Source organism: Micropterus salmoides, unplaced genomic scaffold (genome assembly GCF_014851395.1).
Source record: "Micropterus salmoides isolate LMB-PRFRI ecotype aquatic unplaced genomic scaffold, ASM1485139v1 Ms_hic_scaffold_3760, whole genome shotgun sequence".
NCBI classification, from domain to species: domain Eukaryota; kingdom Metazoa; phylum Chordata; class Actinopteri; order Centrarchiformes; family Centrarchidae; genus Micropterus; species Micropterus salmoides.
The window spans coordinates 1,324-22,345 of NW_024043107.1; the positions used below are offsets into that span (position 1 = coordinate 1,324).

The 21,022-nt window shown below is 49.9% G+C and overlaps 1 long non-coding RNA gene and 1 pseudogene across 1 annotated transcript; both read right to left on the reverse strand.

Annotated features, from left to right (window-relative positions):
• Positions 1–474: 474 nt before the first annotated feature.
• LOC119884895 lies at positions 475–3,506 on the reverse strand (annotated as a pseudogene).
• A 16,095-nt stretch (positions 3,507–19,601) lies between these two features.
• Positions 19,602–20,077, reverse strand: LOC119884896. Its single transcript, XR_005441107.1, has 2 exons — positions 19,922–20,077; positions 19,602–19,828 (listed from the first exon to the last, which is right to left on the reverse strand). It is a non-coding gene; the product is annotated as an uncharacterized LOC119884896 (long non-coding RNA).
• Positions 20,078–21,022: the final 945 nt, after the last annotated feature.

Consider the following 21,022-nt stretch of genomic DNA (forward strand, 5'->3'; position numbering starts at 1 on the left):
CACGAAGTCTTCAAGTAGCTTGTGTCATGCATCTGCCGATGTTGTTGCACTTTGCAATTTAAGTGATGAGATTTAGCTAGCATGCTGACCTTGCTTCAATATAACGCCGTCTGTGTGTGTGTGTGTGTGTGCCTGCTCTCGATGAGAGAGGAGAGAAGCAGGGTGCTCGTAAATGACGCGTAAATGCAAACAAAACTTAGCAGTATAGTTTTTCTAGTGCCTTTTTTTTATAGTTTGTTTGGTTTAAGTGCTGTGAAAAATAGTCTTATAATGAAAGGGAAAACCCTAATTTTTATATATTGCAACCACATTTTGATAGATTCTGCAACATTTTGCGTTTAACAGCAGATACCACTTTTTTTTGTTAAATTCTGTGATTCCGTACTTTTACCGCATCGCTGAAATCATAGGGCCCTAGAATACCAAAACTAACCATAAATATACATTTGAGCAAAGACCTCAGACCTCAACTGCCACTAACCAGTGAGTTTAGCCATCATTTGTTGCTGCCTTCTGTTTCATTTCCTGAGAGCCCACATAGTAAAGAAAAAGATAACTATCAGCATACCTGATCATATAAAAGAGACTCCAGAAAGTAGCAGGTAAGGTGTTAGCCTGTGAAGCCCAGAGCAGAGCAACGTGGGTCCTCGCCTTGCTCACGTCATTGAAGGTAGATAAGGAATCATTCAGGATCATCCTCATAGAGATCAGATCAGACACATTCTCCCTCTTGGACAAGTTTTCAGCGTGCATGGTCTTTGCTAGGTTCTGGACAGTTGAAAAGAATAAGTACGAAAATACATTCATACATGAGTTTTTCTTTGTAAGGCTTACTGTGAAAACCTGAAAATGGCAGTATAGAGGCATTGTGGCATCAGGTCAAGGCAGTTTATTTTTTCATTTCCTGCTCCGACAGTCCTAGGAAAAGCACACTAACTCTCTGGCACTGTAGGCACTCTTAAAGACATGAATGGGCAGGCCAGCCACCAACGCCGGGAAGATCTTGTCAAACTCTTTGAAGTTCTCCAAAGCATTTAGCACCAAGGCTTTCTGAGCCGCCTGTCGAGCCTGACACTTGTCTTCACCTAGCTCTTTACCAAACAGAGTCAGGTAGCCAGACTCAAACATCACCTGAAGGAAGCAGGTCAGAAGGAAACCAATTAGTTGTATCACACTCAGTACACAGTGTCCAAATGTTACTGCAATGTGTATGTCTAATTCCTCTTGGGTACTTTTTATGCTGTTTTATTGAGTTACAGCCATGACAACTGACTTTGTTAGACAATAATTAAAAGTAGGCCTACGTCTACTGACCTTGTAGCAAAAAGCAAAGATGCCATCCACCTCCAGTGGTCCTTGCTGGGGCTGAGTGTGTCCGACCTCAACATGACGTCCTGGAGGTGGCTCATCATAGTCTCTATTAGAGAGGGCAGAGCCTCACCCTGCAAGGTCTTCAGAAAGGTTTGGTGGAGGTTTTCTGTGGTGTGGCCATGGCGAGGGTCGAAGCTGTCGTGGCCGAATGCCTAGTTAGGGAAGGAAGAAGAGGTTTAGGACCATTGAAGGACTCACTGGTAGCATGAAAATGTCCTGTCCTCTGTGGAGGAAGAAAATATCCTGATGAAGATGGTATAAATAATAAAAATGAAACCTTGACAGATGTAGCAAAGTGGAACTTCCTCCAATCCAGGTGTCTCCCCTGTCTGATGACTGAATGGTAAGAGAAGGGGTCGCACAGAAAGTGGATGTACTGGCCTGCGATTTTGCACGTGAAAATATGGCCGTACTTCTTCTGGCGGCTGCGGAGGAACTGGAGAGGGTTGGCCCGAACTGCAGAGCACAACCCAGGTAGGGGATGAAGCCATTCTCAACTGCAGGCTCACCAGGTTGCCTATGGGCATTGACAAGAAAGACATAGCAGACAATATTTAGTACAAAGCCAAAACGGAGGGTAATGAGGGTCCTATTAAATTCAAAGTAATAATCCCCTTTTATCCATTTTTATGAGTCAGTGCTCAATTTGCTTCTTACTATTACCTACTCATATGCAGCAATAGTGATTCCACCTATAGCCAACTCAACTTTTTTCTTTGTCTGATGAAGAGACCATGTATTTTCAAAATATCCATTTTCATGAAATCAGAAAAACTGCCTTGTTTTAAGCTTTGTGTAAGTATCATTATTGAACAAGTATAGTGAAGTAAGTGAATAGGCTGAATCCAAGAAATAACATGTGAGTTCTTCGGGTAATGAAAGCCTAAAATTCACACAATATGATAATACATGGTTTGCACTGAACAGCCTCTCCATTGACAAATTTATAATTAATTCATTAATTAATTATGGACACAAACCACAGATAGGTTCATGGTCCCCCAGGCCACTGGGGAGCCCTGTCGCCTAGGGCTTTATGCTGGTGACCATGTAATTGCAGCGTCAATGGTCCAATTCCAGCCAGGACCTTGCTGTTATCGATCTTCTTCTAGTAGTAGAACTAGTAGTACCTTTTTTTTTTTTACTGAGGAAGGCCAATGATGCCCATATTCATTAAAACTCTTTCAGACCTTGTCAATGAACCCAAGTTTCCTGAAGTGGAACCATGGCCCTCCTAGCAACCACATTTTCAAAACATTAACAAACAGTTACCAGTGTTGTTATAGTTATACCAAAACAAACAGAATTAGTTACATACCAGCCTTAGTGTCATTATGATGCTCTTGTAAGTAAGATCATTCTTTAAAACATATATTGTCACTTTAAAAACATATTTCCTATTTTGTCAACCTTACTACAAAGTATTATCATTATTACAAAAAGAAGCACCTAATCAGCTACATCTCGATTCTGAATACACATGGCCACTGAATACACAAGATAAGGTTTGACAACAGCAGCAGCTTAGCCAGCACACTGGTGACAGTGTTTGTGAATCACCAACATACCAAATAAATTCAATTATCTTATCAATAATTAGCTTTTGTTTGATTAGCACACACTGCATGCATACCAATGTTGGTGTTGATCTCTGTGCAGTAAGCTAAAAATCAGACTAGATGAATATGTATCTTCTGGAGATACATATTAATGTTAAATGCTCTAGACACACTGTGTAAGCACAATACAGGAGTTTAAGCATAAGAAATGCCTAAGACCCTGCATGTCCTATGTCCAGTCTTACCTGTGTCGTATCCCTACAGCAAGCCATAGAAGGCAGCAGAATCCCACCACTACAGCCCAGATCAGAGCGATGCTTAATATCATGGTGATGTTGATGAGAGAAAGATCCGACACAGCAGGAGGCTCCCTAACAGTTATGAATGCTCCACACTAATCACATTAACTGTTGCCTGCTTCATTAAAATCAACAGTCCTAGAGAGAATAATGTGTATTAAAAATGCTGCCCTAGGTTCCTGGAGTTTTTCAACCCAGAGACAATGAATGCGACACTGCCTGTAACTACAAGTTGTGTAAGCAACCTGTGTGCATGTGTTGGTGAGCAGTCTAGTCCTAGTGCGATGACAGGCAGCGTGTAGCAGGTTTTTATACCTTCTTTGTCCCTTAGGGTGGGCCCAAGGGCAGATTCAGGGGAAAGATATCATGTCATCATTGAAGTCAGACTCAGCCAAGTCACACGTGCATTGCAGGGGAAAAAGTTCAGTTTTTGTCATTGCAACTATTGGCAATGTGTTGTGTGTATTTTTGGAAGAGGATTCTTTTCAGCATTTGTTAGCTTAAATTATTTCTACCTTCTGGTAGTTATTAATTCCATTAAAATATTTCTTAGTGTAAAAAAGGTGATCATATCAAATTAAATTTGCATAAACAGTTAGGTGTTTAAGTCTGTGTAACAGACAGACTTTTACTAAATTTTAGTATAGTAAAAAATCATAGTGTCCTCTTGTCAATTCCATCTAAAATTCTCTAAATAAGTCATATTATCTAGCCTGTTATCTCACTGGGAGTTCTCTAGGAAATGGGGTTCCAGGCATGCTGTGTGTGTGTGTGTGTGTGTGTGAGAGAGAGAGAGATGGCCTTGACCGGAGTCCACGGACAGTGTTTCCTGAAGCACTGTACTGTGATAGTGCATCTTGGTTGGTAAATAGATTCAAGGTCCCTGCTGTACTGCTGCTGCTGCTGCTGCTGCTGTGTGTGTGTGTGTGTGTGTGTGTGTGTGAGTGCAGGTGAGAGTAGGAATGAACATTACTATTGTATAGTATGTGACAAGTGTGACCTGTTCAGACATGCCATTGTGCCAGTGGATGTAAAATCTAGTTCATCAAGAAGAACAACATTAAAGCATAACAAATGTCATCAAAGCATGCTTAAGAACACTGCACAGTTTGATAGATGGTGAGTTAGTGAGAATGAATCATCTGACTACCTGAACACACTATACCACAATGGAGGTGTATGTAGGAGTGAAACAAAGTTCAAGCCCAAAGAAATAATTTTCGCAGTTCTGTGGAAAATAGGTAGAACGTATTGGAAAATTCAGTGAAAGTAAAGAAGCCAATTATTACAAGGCCTAACTAAGTAAATGTTTCTTAAGTGATGTACTTAAAAATACTTTGACATTTGAGGTACTTTTACTTGACTTGTGTACGTTCTTCTCATGCCACATGTAGCATTACTACCACATAATAAAGGCAGCACCCAAAATATGTAGTATAGGCCTAAATTAGTACAAAATGAAGTGCAGAGATGACACTCAACTGCGTGTATTTCAATATGGAAAGACACTAAGTGAACAAAGAAAATGTAAGTCATTTAGCGATTAGACCCCATCGTGATGACGTGGTATTTAATTAGAATTCAGTTAAATTTTATTTATACAGTGCCAATTCATAAATAAATATTATTCAATTGATACAACAATGAACAATAAATAAATGCACATAGGGGGTAGAGAGAGAGAGAAATCATTGCTTATTACATGGTTCAACATTTCCCTCTCTCGCACACACGCAAATGCACAAACACACACAGCAGTCAACTACTTGCCCGAGATGTCTGTAATATTGCAACAGGGAGTAGGCCGACTCATACTAGGCAATCCGTTAAGTTCCAATCGCCTGAAAAATGCCATCAAAGACTACTGCTCAAGGAGAGACCGCAATTCCGCCCTTGGTAGTATTAAAGTGTTATTATTTTACGCACTGCTGGCCGCCGGCACACAGTAGCAAGCATATTATCATTTGTATCGCTGTACTAATTGGAGGATGCATCAAAAAGCCAATAATACTAAACAAATAAGCTGCAGTCAATACAGAGTAATACAGTAGGCTACAATACAACTGAGTTCATTTTCACGGGTCGCTGCCTCAACCTGTTTGGTTAAAACTGTGCGCACAATAGTGGCTGATGGTGGAGAAGTGCAGCCATCCTGTCAGTCATGTGATGTGTCTTTTTCTGTCTGTCTGTTTGTTTTTGTTGCTGCCATTTCTCTGAGGAAAGTTAGGAAAAAATACTAATGAAGAGAGATGTGCAGCATTGATGCGAGTTAGCACGGAACATCACAGGCACATTGAACTTGCATGCAGCTGTGGATCTGTGGCAGCCAAACCGTCCCACAGCCACCAAGGTGCCCCTCCTCCCCCAAAAAGGCACTGCACATTTACAGTACGCATGACGAACAGCAGCATAACGTCGTTGATTATTTAAATAAAAGTAAGATCGGTCAGGATGCACTGACAGCAGCCTCTCTAATCATGAAAGACACAATGAAGAAATCACCTGGAAGAAAGAGATGTGACCCAAGTTCAGTTCATCATAGTTTATAATAATGCAGTGCAAGGAGGATGCAGACGTTTCATAGAGGAGACGAGTGTAAAAAACACAGATCTGTCTGTCTGTCAACAGACTCCAGCCTGAAGTGTAATTTACGCATTTCACTGATAAACCACAGAACTGTAGAGTAACACAAGGCTTTATGATCAAAGAAAGTTTTTATATCACAGCGACACTTCAATCATACTTGCACACTCATGCTCTCACTTGTCCAGATAAGTTCTCTCTCACTCTACTGTGTGTCTGCATCACACTTTATCTATTTATATACAATGTTTTTAATAATGCGCCATTAAACTGTAGCATAGCTCACAGACACCGTGATGGAGCTGAAGCAACTTAGTGTGCATGGAACACAACAAGAATAAAGAAAAGGCTGGCAGAACAGCCGACATCCCGCAGGAGAAGTGAGTCAGGCAGAGGGAAGAAGATTCAGCTAGGTACATGTGGCACATTTCACCCAATCTGCAATTTATCGAGTGGCCACTTGAGGCTGGCTCCAAAGGAGAGTCAATCCCCTTTGACCCCCATGTTAAAATGCCCAACTTTACAGCAGAATAAAGCGATAGTTACATATTGTACATATTCTATGAGTATTTGTGCAGCCCTCCAAGGCTATCACTATTGGGTTTACCCCTACGTGTGCATGTGCAGCACTGGGAAAAGCTTTTCTATGCCCACCCATCTCTTACATCCTCACCTTGTGTATATAGGACGATGAGACCTGGCCATCGGCTCCCATAATGCCTTTCTTCAACACTGAGAACCACAGGTCCACAGAGCTCCACAACTTTGAGGGCTGCGCCTAGAATCTGGAGTTATAATACGTAATCACCGTTTTATTCTGCTGTAAAGTTGGGCATTTTAACATAGGGGTCACATGGGGTCGCCCTCTAAGGCTATCGCTATTGGATCAGAGGCGAAGCAGGATGAGTCAACGCCTCACTCGCCCATACGGTACCACCAAGCACAGACCCACCTGCCCAGAGCCAACATATTAAGCCACCCAGTCCCTCGCAGCCCGCAGCATCCGTGGTGACATACGCAGGACCACCGATTGCGAGATATGGGAGAGGCAAATCAACCCATGAGTAAAAGGCCGGGGACAGGATGGGGGGGCCCCGCAGCTGTGCAGGCACAGACGAGGTCACGCACTGCAACCGTTCCAGGTCCGCACAGAGCAGGGCCAGCGTTAGCAGCGGAGCAAGATCACTCAGACAGAACATTCAGTGAGTGAATACTCGGTGAGTACGGAGTGAGTCAACAAGAAATGGGAAACATCCTATAGGTAGAAACAGACAAACGAGCACTGGGAAGACACAAGGCCGCCGTGCAGATGTTGTCTACCGTCATCCCATGTGCAAAGCCACAGAGGAAGAGATGCCTCTGGTGGAGGGCACCTTGATGCTGTTCAGGGGAGATTGATAACACAATGATAAAACAGAACTCAGATAGACATAGGCAAAACACAGAAGTACACAGACCAGGAGTGAACACTTAACACATAAACTAAGGTACAGGACTAAGATACGAGGCAAGACAGATACTAAATAGATGTGGATGAATAATAAAGGCTAAACAGAGACTAGAGTTGAATGAACAAAATCAGATTACTGAAACTGGCAGAGAACATAAATGACACCTAACCAACTATAACACAGGGATCATAACTGAGAAATGAGAACACAGAGTACCCAGCAGACTAAACCCAAAAGATGCAGAGAAAGAACTAGAATCAAATACTACGACAAGAACTAAAACACAGGACTAGGAACACAGACATGGAACAAAAACCCAGACTCCGCAACAAGACACACAGACAGGACTGAAACCCAGACACGCTCAGGACAGGATCGTGACAGTACCCCCCCACCGACGAGCATCTCCAGATGGTCAACCAAAAAACAGACAGACCCAATGCAGCACAAACAACAAAGTCTAGGCCGACCAGGGTGGGCGGAGGGAGGACAGGAGGTGGGCCAGAAAAACAAAAATCAAAACCTAGACAAGGCCAGGGAGTAGACAGGGAATTCTCCGGCGGATGGCCTGAGGGTAGAGCAGGGGGGTCATAAGGTCCAGGAGGAAGACAAAACAGGCAAATCAGGGTTAGGGAACAAAACAGTCATGCAGGCAGATCATGCCCAGGAAACAGGGCAGGTAAGGCGCTTGGCCTAACATGCAGGGCAGGGCAGAGGGGCAGAACAGTTCGGGAGGCCGACCAGGAGGTCGTTTGAGCAGGCCAGGAGGGTAACGGAGAACACACAGTTCAGGAGGTCGTCCCGGAAGACGACCCAACAGGCCGGGTAGGGCAGGGGGACCAGACAGGGAAACCTCAGGCAGGCAGCCCGAGGGCAGAACAGAGGGACCAGACGGGGAAATCCCAGGCGGGCGGCCCGAGGGCAGAGCAAGGGGGAAACAGAGTTCAGGGGACGACCGAGCAGACCAGGAGGGCAAAACAGTTCAGGTGGGCGTCCCGCGGGATGACCCATGAGGCCAGGCAGACCAGGGGGGAAACAGAGTTTGGGAGGCCGTCCCAACAGGCCGGGCAGAACAGGGGGGCCACAGAGTTCGGGAGGCCGCCCCGGAGGACGACCCAACAGGCCGGGCAGAACAGGGAGGCAACAATGTTCGGGAGGCCGCCCCGGGGGACGACCCAACAGGCCGGGCAGAACAGCTGGGCCGAGGTCCTCGGACTGAGCAGCTGGGCTGATGACCACCGGCGAGACAGCTGGGCTGATGACCATGGACAGGATACGAGGAGCTGGAGTCGGCCTGACCACCGACTGGACAGCAGGGCTGAGGGCCATGGACCGGACATGAGGAACGGGAATTAGCTGGGCCACCAACGGAGCTGGTGTTGGTTGGACCACCGACAGGGCACGAGGAGCAGGAACCGGTCTGGCCACCGAACGTGGGGCAGGGGTTGGTCTGACCATCGACGGAGACCTCGGAGCAGGTGTCGGTCGGACCTCCGATGAGGGACCAGCCACAGGTGTCGGTGGGACCACCGAGTGGAACCTGGGAGCAGGAGTAGGCCAGGGATCAGGCAGGCGGCTAGCAGTGCTTGCGGGCCGGAGATCTGGCTGGTCTGATGTGGAGCTAGCAGCGCTAGCGGGCCGGAGATCTGGCTGGTCTGGTGAGGAGCTAGCAGCGCTAGCAGGCCGGGGATCAGGCAGGGCAGACAGGGGGCTAGCTGGCTGACAGCTAGTGGGATTGCTGCTAGCATGTCAGCTAGCAGGCCGGGAATCGAGTAGGTGGCTAGCCGTTCTAGCAAGCCGGGGAACAGGCTGGTTGCAGACGGGTCGCTAATGGTGACCTGGTCGCCTCCGATGACCACCACGGGAACCTGAAAAGACACGCACAGCCAGTAAGAGAGACACTGTGCTGACAGGGGAAGCCCCTTGGACTGTTCCCTGTAGCACACGAACAGGCGCTGGGAGCGGTGAACAGGCAACCCTGCACACCACGTAGCAGGACAGTGCACGCACAGAACAGAGGAGGTGGGATGCCATACCATCCTGATACCATGAGGGGTAGGAAAGAAGCCGGAGAGAGTAATCACTCTTGACCTAAAAGAGCTTAGGCATAAAAGCAGGATTAGGGAGCTGGACAACCGAGCTGCAGTCACCCTGGATTCTGAGGCATGAAGGGGCCACAGAGAGGGCAGCCAGATCACTGACCCTCTTGGTCAATGTCAGAGCCAAGAGCAAGGCAACCTTGGCCGAAAAGAACTTCAGGTCTGCTGTCTCCAAAGGCTCAAAAGGACCACCAAACCCTTCATGACGGCAGACCTCTGTCCATCAGCAGCTGGAGGAACGAAAGCACCCCAGGCAGGCTACCGGGTCCAACCCCTGATTTGGCGTTCTAAAGCTTGTGTTTGGACACATTTGGAACGCCAAATCCAAAACCAAACCCATGAAAACTGATACTAAGTAAACTAGAACATGTGAATGAATAAAATAATAAACAAGACTACACAGAGAAACAGAACTAAAACCAGATTTAAACAGGAAAACAGTTTTTTTGGTTGCCCTCCCGCCACAATGGCTCCAGAGCCGTCTCAACACACTTGGAGAAAGTACGCTGGGCCAGTGAGTAACTGAACGGCAGCCGCGTATACTGGGAGGAGAACCGTAGGAACTTACTGTGCTACGGGATGACAAGAATGTGAAAGTACGCGTCCTTAAAGTCGAGAGACGATGGTGAGCCAGTCCCCCTGGCACACATACTCCAGCACCTGGTTTACCGTCAACATGCGAAAAGGTCTTTCCATAATCGCCCTGTTGAACAGTGACAGATCCAGGATGGGCCTCATTCCCCCCATCTATTTCCTGACCAGGAAGTAACAGGACTACTGCCCCGGAGGAATTCTGGAGATAGCCTGCTTCTCCAAGACCAGCTCCTGAAGCTCTCCTTGGAGGGCGGCGATCTGGGGGGATGCGAACTGCAGCCTGTGACCTTGGCGGATCAGGCTGTTCATCCATCTGTCCATCGATCCACCCCGAGTAGTGCTCAGAAAGCAGTCTGAACTGCTGATAAGGCATCCTGGTGGCCATGAATAGAAGTCACTCAGCTGCCCCTGCCGGCATCACAGAGGGGTGTTCCCCACCGCGACAGCCTAAAGGGCCGGGGACGCCAGCCACAGGTGGGCCTGGCAAGTAGCAACCTCTGTAATCTACCAAACAGGAGAGTTCTGCTCCTGGCAGGAAGGAGAAAGGAAACTGAGCTGCTTGTGACATCGGAGCCAGGCTGCACGAACCGTGCGAGGTCCCTGTTGAATTTGTAAAGATTATATTTAGGGCCCGAGCACGCCCATGCGAGGTCCCTATTGAATTTGTAAAGATTATATATTTTTTTTAGGGCCCGAGCACGACCGTGCGAGGTCCCTATTGAATTTGCTAAGATTATATATATATATATATTTAGGGCCCGAGCACGACCGTGTGAGGTCCCTATTGAATTTGCTAAGATTATATTTAGGGCCTGAGCACGACCGTGCGAGGTCCCTATTGAATTTGCTAAGATTATATATATATATATATTTTTAGAGCCCGAGCACGACCGTGCGAGGTCCCTATTGAATTTGCTAAGATTATATATATATATATATATATATTTCTTTTTTCTGCAAAGTAGGCTCAATTGACATGGCCTAAACATACTCGAAAACTCACCAAAATTTGCAAACATGTCAGAACCGGTGAAAACCTTCGTATTTTATGGGTTTCGCGCATGGGCGTGGCAAAATGACTCGCTAGCGCCACCTAGAAAATTGGAAAAAATTAGCCCCCGTCGCACGTTCAACCTACATGTACGAAATTTTCTGGGGACATGTATCATATCAAGACGCACAAAAAAGCCTCAAGAACCCATAGCCTAAAGTCAACAGGAAGTCGGCCATTTTGAATTTTATGGCCATTTTTGGATGATTTACACACTTCGTACTTTAACGAACTCCTCCTAGGGATTTAGTCGGATCGACGTCAAATTTGTGCTGTGCCTTCTAAAGGCATTGACTATGAAAAGTTGTGCTATTTGCGAGTTTTCGTCAATGGGCGTGTCCGTGGCGTCGATGATTCGCAATGAAAAAGGAAGTTGTTGTAACTTCAGTGTACATGCTCACATCCGGACCAAAGTGTACATGTAGGATGAGAGTCCAGCCCTGAACACATGTACATGCCGACATTCACCCACAGTCATAGCGCCACCTGCTGGCAATAGAAAGTGACCTTTAACGAAGCAGCCCCCGCCGCATGTTTCACCTACGTGCACGAATTCAAGCAAATTTCAAGGACCGCCTTTTTTCACCTACGTAATATTGCGAAAATCAGGAACATCCTGTCTAAAAATAATGCAGAAAAACTAGTCCATGCATTTGTTACTTCTAGGCTGGATTACTGCAATTCCTTATTATCAGGCTGCTCGAAAAAGTCCATTAAGACTCTTCAGCTGATCCAGAATGCTGCAGCACGTGTTCTGACAGGAACCAGGAAAAGAGATCACATTTCTCCTGTTTTAGCTTCTTTGCATTGGCTTCCAGTAAAATCCAGAATAGAATTTAAATCATTCTTCTTACCTACAAAGCTCTTAATGGTCAGGCACCATCTTATCTTAAAGAGCTCATAGTACCTTACTACCCCACCAGAGCACTGCGCTCCCAGAATGCAGGGTTACTTGTGGTTCCTAGAGTCTCCAAAAGTAGACTAGGAGCCAGAGCGTTCAGCTATCAAGCTCCTCTCCTGTGGAACCAGGTTCCAGTTTGGGTTCAGGAGGCAGACACCATCTCCACATTTAAGAGTAGGCTTAAGACTTTCCTCTTTGATAAAGCTTATAGTTAGGGCTGGCTCAGGTAGTCCTGAACCATCCCTTAGTTATGCTGCTATAGGCCTAGACTGCCGGGGGATTTCCCATGATGCACTGAGCTCCTCTCTCCTCTACTTTCTCTCCCTCTGTATGCAACCTTATCCCATTATTGCATGTTACTAACACAACTTCTCCCCTTTCTGGTAGTCTTGTGCTTTCTCGTCCCTCTCCTCTCTCCTCCTATCACTTCCTGCAGGTTTTCTGGCTCTGGAGCTGTGGAGTCTGGATCTGTGGCTGCGGGTCGCCTGCTGCCCCCGTGTTCCTGCTCGACACCCTCTACTGCAACGACTATTGTTGCTAGTCTTATTGTTATTATAATCATTAACATTACGATGGTTACCATTAACACTATTATAAATATCTGTACCATTTTTCATTTAGTTATAGCAACATTACCTTCGCTGTCTGTACCTCTGTGTGTATATTGTGTAGGCTGCCTCCCTCCCCTCTCTCTCCTTACATCCCTCTCTCTCTCTCTCTCTCTCTCTTCTCTCTCTCTCTCTCTTTCTCTCTTCTCTCTCTCTTTCTCTCTCTCTCTCTCTCTCACCCCAACCGGTCGAGGCAGATGGCCGCCCACCCTGAGCCATGGTTCTGCTCGAGGTTTCTGCCTCTTAAAAGGAAGTTTTTCCTTGCCTCTGTCGCCTAGTGCTTGCTCTTGGTGGGAACTGTTGGGCTTCTGTAAATATCATCACAGAGTACGGTCTAGACCTGCTCTTTTATGAAAAGCGCTGTGAGATAACTGTTGTTGTGATTTGGCGCTATATAAATAAAATTGAATTGAATTGAATTGAATTGAATTTTCTGTGGTACGTGTATCTTGTCCAGACGCACAAAAAAGTCTCTTGGAGCCATAGCCTAAACCCAACAGGAAGTCGGCCATTTTGAATTTTATGTCATATTTTGGATGATTTACACACTTCGTACTTTAACGAACTCCTCTTAGGGATTTAGTCGGATCGACGTCAAATTTCTGCTGTGCCTTCTAAAGGCATTGAAGATGAAAAGTTGTGCTATTTGCAAGTTTTCGTCAATGGGCGTGTCCGTGGCGTCGATGATTCACAATGAAACAGGAAGTTGTCGTAACTTCAGTGTACATGCTCACATCTGGACCAAACTGTATATCTAGGATGAGAGTCCCGCCCTGAACACATGTACATGCCGACATTCACCCACAGTCATAGCGCCACCTGCTGGCAACAGAAAGTGACCTTTAACGAAGCAGCCCCCGCCGCACGTTTCACCTACGTGCACGAATTTTCTGTGGTACGTGTATCTTGTCCAGACGCACAAAAAAGTCTCTTGGAGCCATAGCCTAACCCAACAGGAAGTCAGCCATTTTGAATTTTACGTCAAATTTTGGATGATTACACACTTCGTACTTTAATGAACTCCTCCTAGGGATTTAGTCCGACCGACCTCAAATTTCTGCTGTGCCTTCTAAAGGCATTGAAGATGAAAAGTTGTGCTATTTGCAAGTTTTCGTCAATGGGCGTGTCCGTGGCGTGGTGTCAAAGATCAGCTCTTCGCCATGACACGGAAGTTGTCGTAACTTCAGTGTACATGCTCACATCTGGACCAAACTGTACATGTAGGATGAGAGTCCCGCCCTGAACACATGTACATGCTGACATTCACCCACAGTCATAGCGCCACCTGCTGGCAACAGGAAGTGACTTTTAACGAAGCAGCCCCCGCCGCACGTTTCACCTACGTGCACGAATTTTCTGTGGTACGTGTATCTTGTCCAGACGCACAAAAAAGCCTCTTGGAGCGATGCCCTAAAACCAACAGGAAGTCGGCCATTTTGAATTTTACGTCAAATTTTGGATGATTTACACACTTCGTACTTTAACGAACTCCTCCTAGGGATTTAGTCCGACCGACCTCAAATTTGTGCTGTGCCTTCTAAAGGCATTGAAGATGAAAAGTTGTGCTATTTGCGAGTTTTTGTCAATGGGTGTGTCCGTGGCGTGGCGTCAGAGATCAAGTCTTCGCCATGACACAGGAAGTTGTTGTAACTTACGTGTACATGCTCACATCTGAAACCAAACACCCCGCTATGGAGGACCGATCCTGACACAGTCAGAAATAAATACAGAAATAAATAAATGCTCAATAAATAAATAAGCATCCAATTAAATACACAAAAAATAAAGTAAATAATAAATGTAGGTAGTAATTAAATTATACAAGGAGACATAAATGTATATATTTTAATTAGTGCCTTTACTTATTCACCTTTGTTATAATTACCTTATTAGTTTATTCAACTTTATTTATTACTAATTTTTTTAATGTATTTATGTGTAACGGTGGGAGACAGAACGGACCCAAACGCAACGCTGAGGGTGAAAAAGAGGTTTATTGAGGAAAAAACAGGCTCGAGGCGAGGGCAGGTGGAAGGAGGGGGAGAGGCAGACGAGGACTCGGGGAACCGAGAAGCTGGAGGAACGGAGGGCACAAGGCTGGAGGCTAGGGGGGAGGCTGGCAGACGGTAGGTGAGGACACGGAGACGGGGGTCCAGGCGGGGTGCGAGTGGAGAAGCCGGGGGGGTCGTGGAGGCGGCGAGAGGAGGAGGCAGGCGAGCGAGCCCGGCTGGCCGAGCTGGGAGGCAGAGGTGAGTGAACCTGGCGGGGAAAAACAGAGAGACAGGGTTAGTAGGCAAGAGGACAAGAGGCAAAAGGAGTATAAGAAATAAAGCCAGAACGAAGCGGCGACACCAGGTCAAGAGCTGCGACGATCGAGCGAGGGTGGAGTGGAAAGCCGGGGTAGATATACTGGCAGTGATGAGGCTGATGGCTGGCAGGTGCGGCGGCCGGGGATGGAGGTAAACGAGGTGCAGGTGTGGGTAGCCTGCCGGGCTCCGGAGCAGGGAGGGAGAGAGCACACACACACAGAGAGAGAGGAGGCACAGGAGAAACCAGAATGTGAGGGAAAGGAGAAACAGGACACTCACCGACAGCCGGGCTGCCACCGCGACAGGGGCCCCCCCCTCAACGGACGCCTCCAGGCGGATCCCCCGGTTTGTCTGGGTGAGCCCGGTAGAAGTCGGACAGGAGGGAAGGATCCAGGATTTGACTGGCAGGAATCCAGGAGCGCTCCTCTGGGCCATAGCCGGCCCAGTCCACCAAGTACCGGTAGTCTCGACCTCTACGTCGCACATCCAGGAGGCGGCGCACAGTGTAAGCGGGGTGTCCGTCGACCATCCGGGGAGGGGGAGGCGCTGCCACTGGCACAGAGAGGGAGCTGGTGGAGACGGGCTTGACCCGTGAGACGTGGAAGACCGGGTGGACTCTCATGTGAGGGGGGAGTATCAGGCGAACCGCGGAGGGGTTGATGACGGCCTCGATGGGATAGGGGCCGATGAACCGGGGGGCGAGTTTCTTTGAAGAGGTTTGCAGGGGGAGGTCTCTGGAGGAGAGCCACACTTGTTGTCCAGGCCGGTAGGCGGGGGCTGGAGTGCGATGCCGGTCTGCCAACCGGCGATTGCGGGCCGCGGTGCGCTGTAAGGCGGCCGTGGTCTCCTTCCAGATGCGGCGGAAGTGGGCCCGTACCGAGGGGACCGCTACTTCTGCTTCCTGGGACGGGAACAGGGGGGGTTGGTAGCCCAGTGAACTCATGAAGGGGGACATTCCAGTGGCAGTGCAAACCTGGGAGTTGTGGGCGTATTCAATCCAGGGGATCTGTAAGCTCCATGAGGCCGGGCTTCTGTACGCCACACACCTGAGTGCCGCTCCCAGGTCTTGGTTGACTCGCTCGGCCTGTCCGTTGGTCTGGGGGTGGTAACCCGAAGAGAGGCTGGCGGTGGCGCCAAAGGCGCGACAGAAGGCTCTCCAGACCTGGGACGTGAACTGAGGCCCCCGGTCGGAGACGATGTCTTGAGGGATGCCATGTAGACGGAAGACATGGTTGATGAGGAGGCGGGCGGTTTCCAAGGAAGAGGGGAGTTTTAGGTAGGGGGACAAAGTGGGCAGATTTGGAGAAACGGTCGACGATGGTGAGGATGACCGTGTTCCCGTTGGATCTGGGGAGTCCGGTGACGAAGTCTAAGGCGATGTGGGACCAGGGGCGACCGGGGACCGGGAGATGGGGAGCAGGCCGGCGGGTGGTTGATGGGAGGATTTAGCGCGGGCGCACACCTCACAGGCGGCCACAAAGGACCGACAGTCCTTGTCCATGGAAGGCCACCAGAATCGCTGGCGAAGAAGGAAGAGGGTACGGGCCATCCCGGGGTGGCAACTGAATCTGGAGGCGTGCGCCCACTGGAGAACCTGAGAGCGGACACTCGAGGGACATAGAGGCGGTTAGGAGGCTCGAGGCCAGGGCCGGGTTCAGTGGACTGGGCGCGGCGAACAGCGGATTCAACTTCCCAAACAATAGAGGCGATGCAGGTGCGGGGCAGAATGGTGTCCGGGGAGTTCGGGGGAGCGTCCGGGGAATGGAGTCGGGAGAGAGCGTCAGGCTTGGTGTTACGGGATCCAGGACGGTAGGAGAGGGAGAAGTTGAACCTATCAAAAAACAGGGCCCACCGGGCTTGACGGGAGTTCAATCTTTTAGCAGTTTGGATGTAGGAGAGATTCTTATGATCGGTCAGGAGAGGAAAGGGAGTTCAGCCCCCTCAAGCCAGTGCCTCCATTCCTCTAAAGCCAGCTTAACGGCCAGCAGTTCTCGGTCCCCCACGGTGTAATTTCGTTCGGTGGGGGTGAGACGGCGGGAGAAGAAGCGCAAGGGTGCAGTTTGTTATCTTTGGGGGAGCGCTGGGAGAGGCAGGCGCCGACGCCCACGTCCGAGGCGTCCACCTCGACCACGAACTGAAGGGAGGGGTCAGGGTTGGTGAGGACGGGGGCGGAGGTGAACAGGGACTTGAGGCGAGAGAAGGCTGCAGCGGCCTCTGGAGACCAGACAAAAGGGACCGAGGTGGAAGTGAGGCGGGTTAGGGGGGCGGCGACGGTGCTGAAATTGCGTATAAAGCGGCGGTAAAAGTTTGCAAAACCGAGGAAGCGTTGTAGTTGCTTAACGGAGGTGGGGGTAGGCCAGTCCGCGACCGCCTGGATCTTGGAGGGGTCGGCGCGGAGCTGCCCCCTTTCAATAATAAAACCGAGGAACTGGACGGAAGGCGAGTGAAACTCACATTTTTCTGCTTTGACGAAGAGCCTGTTCTCCAGAAGCCGCTGCAGGACCAGACGGACGTGTTCAGTGTGTTGGGCAGGGTCGCGGGAGAAGATCAGGATATCGTCAAGATAGACGAAAACAAAGCGGTGGAGGAAGTCGCGAAGAACGTCATTAACCAGGGCTTGGAAAACCGCGGGGGCGTTGGTAAGGCCAAAGGGCATGACTAGGTACTCATAGTGCCCGAGAGGGGTGTTAAACGCGGTTTTCCATTCATCCCCCTCCCGGATCCGCACCAGATGATAGGCATTACGCAAATCCAGTTTGGTAAAAATGGCGGACCGGGAGAGGGATTCGAAGGCCGAATCCATGAGCGGGAGGGGATACTTGTTTTTAACGGTAATGGCGTTGAGCCCCGGTAATCGATACAAGGGCGGAGGGTCTTGTCTTTCTTAGCTACGAAAACCCCCCAAGAGGGGAGGATGAAGGGCGAATGATGCCAGCGGCTAAGGAGTCCTTAATGTACTGCTCCATAGACCCTCTCCGGTCGCGACAGATTGTACAGGTGACTGGACGGGAGGGGAGCGTCCGGGAGGAGGTCTATGGAGCAGTCGTAGGGGCGGTGGGGGGGTAGTGACAGGGCTAGGTTCTTACTAAAAACCGGGGCCAGATCATGGTAGACATCGGGGACCCCGGACAGGTCGGGAGGGAGCGGAGGAGAGACCGGGGGAACCGGATCACCGGGGGCTCGGGCAGACAGGAGGCACGAGGAATGGCAAGAAGTACTCCAATTCCTGATCTTCCCCCGCGACCAATCGATATAGGGGTTATGGGAGGATAACCAGGGGAGACCAAGAACCAGAGGGGCGGCAGGGGAAGAGATCAGGTGGAAGGCGAGGGACTCGTGGTGATTGCCGGAAGAGAGAAGAGATAACTGAGGAGTGCGGTGGGTGACGATGGCGAGAGGCTGGCCGTTTAGACCCGTGGTGAAGGGGGGTGTCTAAGGGGACCTGGGGGATCTTAAGGCGGCGAGCTATTGGTAATCTAGGAAGTTCTCGTCCGCGCCCGAGTCGATCAGGGCCTTGAGAGGCTGGGTGATGCTCTCCCAGGTGATGGAGGCATCGAGGAGGACGCGGGGGTTGGGGGAGGGGGCCCTGCTCGCCAGTAGTCCCAACCCTACTGGCGAGCAGGTGCTTTTGGGCGAACAGGGCAGGTGGACAAAAAGTGACCGGGCTTCCCGCAGTAGAAGCACTCCCCGGCGAGACGGCGGCGTTCGCGTTCCTCCGGGAGAGGTGAGTTCGGCCTAGCTGCATGGGCTCAGGAGACGGTGGAGCTGAGAGTGTGGGGGGAGCAGGGAGCACAGGCGGGACGGCCGATCGGGGCGCGGGGGGCGGCAGGACAGAGGCCCGAGACGGTGTGAGGCTGGAGCGGGAGGAGGAAGCGCGGGCGACACGTTCCCTCTCTCTTCCCGCAGGCGGTTGTCGAGGTCGGTGGCTACCTCGACCAAGGCATCGAGACCCTCCGGGGCGTCCCTAACGGCCAGCAGGTCTTTGATCCGATTATTGAGGCCGTCCAGGAACACGCACCGGAGCGCCTCACTGTTCCAACCCGAGTTGGCCGCCAGAATACGGAAATCCACCGAGTACTCCGCCACGCTGGCGGAGGGAGAGGAGGCGACCAGGCGTCTCTCTCCCTCGCACCGGGCGATCGAAGACTCTCCGCATCTCCTCAACAAAGGAGGAGTAGGAGGAGAGAACGTGGGGCTGGCCCTCACTGACGGCAGCGTACCAGGCCAAAGCCGGTCGCGGAGTAACCCAGCGACGTAACAGATCTTAGCCTCGTCGGATTGGAAAGACACTGGTTGCCTCTTGAACACCAGGGCGCACTGAACCAGGAAGCCGTCACACGCGCCCAGAACGCCAGAGAATTTATCAGGCTGGGAAACGGGTGTCTCGCGGGGAGAGAACGCGCCTACTGGGGCGCTTGGGACAAAATCAGCAGAGAGCGAACAAGGAGGAGACTGAGAGGGGGACAGAGGGAGTGGAGCAGGGGTCGGGGAGCCGCGCACTGAGACGCCGAACCCCTCGCCCAGGGAGCAGAGCGCATCGGACACTGACTGGAGCCGGGCCGCATGCTGATCGAGGACCGCTCCCTGGGAGGCGACGGCGCGGATGACTTCCAGCGGAGTGGGGTCGGTCGAGGGGGGGGAGAGGGGGAGCGTGCTGGGTCCATAGTGGCTCGATCGTTCTGTAACGGTGGGAGACAGAACGGACCCAAACGCAACGCTGAGGGTGAAAAAGAGGTTTATTGAGGAAAAAAAGGCTCGAGGCGAGGGCAGGTGGAAGGAGGGGGAGAGGCAGACGAGGACTCGGGGAACCGAGAAGCTGGAGGAACGGAGGGCACAAGGCTGGAGGCTAGGGGGGAGGCTGGCAGACGGGTAGGTGAGGACACGGAGACGGGGGTCCAGGCGGGGTGCGAGTGGAGAAGCCGGGGGGGGTCGTGGAGGCGGCGAGAGGAGGAGGCAGGCGAGCGAGCCCGGCTGGCCGAGCTGGGAGGCAGAGGTGAGTGAACCTGGCGGGGAAAAACAGAGAGACAGGGTTAGTAGGCAAGAGGACAAGAGGCAAAAGGAGTATAAGAAATAAAGCCAGAACGAAGCGGCGACACCAGGTCAAGAGCTGCGACGATCGAGCGAGGGTGGAGTGGAAAGCCGGGGTAGATATACTGGCAGTGATGAGGCTGATGGCTGGCAGGTGCGGCGGCCGGGGATGGAGGTAAACGAGGTGCAGGTGTGGGTAGCCAGCCGGGCTCCGGAGCAGGGAGGGAGAGCACACACACAGAGAGAGAGAGGAGGCACAGGAAAACCAGAATGTGAGGGAAAGGAGAAACAGGACACTCACCGACAGCCGGGCTGCCACCGCGACATTTATGTGTGTTTTATTCTTCCTTTGTATTTATTTACCTTATTTTTTCACCCATGGTATTTATTCTGCCTGTCTTTTTTAAATTTTGTATGCATTTCTGCCTCATTATGCAAATGGGAGGGGCTGTGTCTCAAGGGGTCATCTTCTCTGCTATTGGTGGACCAGTCAGACAGGAGAGCTCCTACTCTGCCTGCAGACATCAACGATCTTGCCCCTCACACAGTCAGATGGCTTCCTTCAGTGCGCTGAGGTGTTTAACAACTCTGAAGACAATACTACCAGCAATGTCTTCCTTCTCTTTTCACGTAGACGCTCCGACAGACAGTGCTTCAGTTTGCTGCATGCATGGACACAGAACTGCGGTATAGGGAGAAGCACACGGTCAGCTGGCTGCAGCTAAATCTGGAGTGCACTCGTATTCAATTCTGTATGGTAAATTCAGTTTTAACGGCAGAGCGAGCTGACAGGCAGAGTTAGAGACTTTTTCTGTCCGTTCTCTCTTACAAAGACGCATGTTGCAGTCAGAGGTCTTCTCTGAGATGCGAGCACCACATACAACACAATTTATCAAATTACACATCGGATATACAGTATGAAAAGATTGATTGGATTATACTCACAGGAAGTATAAAAACCTGTTACATGGTCTATAAAAGTAAAGTAACACAAAAATGTCAGGGAAATACTTACTTAGATTTAAGTACTGCAGTTGTACATTTGAAATACCTTCCTACCTTTCTGATAGGAAGCCTTCTTGAGGTGGTATAAAACATTTCTTCTTATATCTGATTTGAGTTGTGGACAACTATGACCACATGAATTAAAAAAACATTTCACTTGCCCA